The following is a 979-nucleotide window of genomic DNA, read 5'->3' on the forward strand; positions in this document are numbered from 1 at the left end:
GAGAGAGAGAGAGAGAGCGGAAAAATAAAGAGCAACTAAGAAAGAAATTCAGATGGTGCTACTGGGAAACTTACTTATTTCGCGTGCACTCCATTTTGGGAAACACTAACATTAAAGGTGCCGACAGAATTGCGCTACAGTATGTACTGTGCTCCAGTCTTCACATTGCCACAGGATGCGCAACGCAAGCACTTTGTATCAACTAAATCCAGGAAGAACAAAAAATGACTAGATTTCGAAATAGAGATTTTATTTTCATCCTAGGGATTTGAGTGCAGGTCACTGCAAATTTTTTAGCACGTTCTTTGATTAGTCAATTCGTAAAATTCTTTCTTCTGATTGGTCAAGTATGAGACGCGAACAAACTTTATGATCAGTATTCATAGTCGAATCTTATTTCAAGTCGTCTTAGAGTCTGATTACAAGAATTATCGTAATACTTATTTAGACTTAAATGTAGACGCATAAGACGTACAACTTATTGTCATGTTTTCAAGAGATGGCAATAAATCATACATCTGCAACTTAAATCTTTAAGTAAGCGTTATGACAATTTTTGTGCTCAGATCCTTAAGTAATGTCTTAAGCTGCTAATGCAGTCTTCTAATTGGTTCACGACCGTATTTCTTCTTAACCATATTTAAGATGGTCTTGAATATAAGATCTGACTATGAATTCCGGCCTATGAGTGCGATCTAAATGTATAAATTATATTTAAGGATTTTATACAAGTTTAGTTGATACAAAGTGCTTGCGTTGCGCATCCTGTGGCAATGTGAAGACTGGAGCACAGTACATACTGTAGCGCAATTCTGTCGGCACCTTTAATGTTAGTGTTTCCCAAAATGAAGTGCACGCGAAATAAGTAAGTTTCCCAGTAGCACCATCTGAATTTCTTTCTTAGTTGCTCTTTATTTTTCCGCTCTCTCTCTTTCTCTCTCTCTCTCTCTCTCTCTCTCTCTTCTTCTTCTTCGTTGTT

Source organism: Atta cephalotes (genome assembly GCF_000143395.1).
Source record: "Atta cephalotes unplaced genomic scaffold scaffold00037, whole genome shotgun sequence".
Classification (NCBI taxonomy): Eukaryota; Metazoa; Arthropoda; class Insecta; order Hymenoptera; family Formicidae; genus Atta; species Atta cephalotes.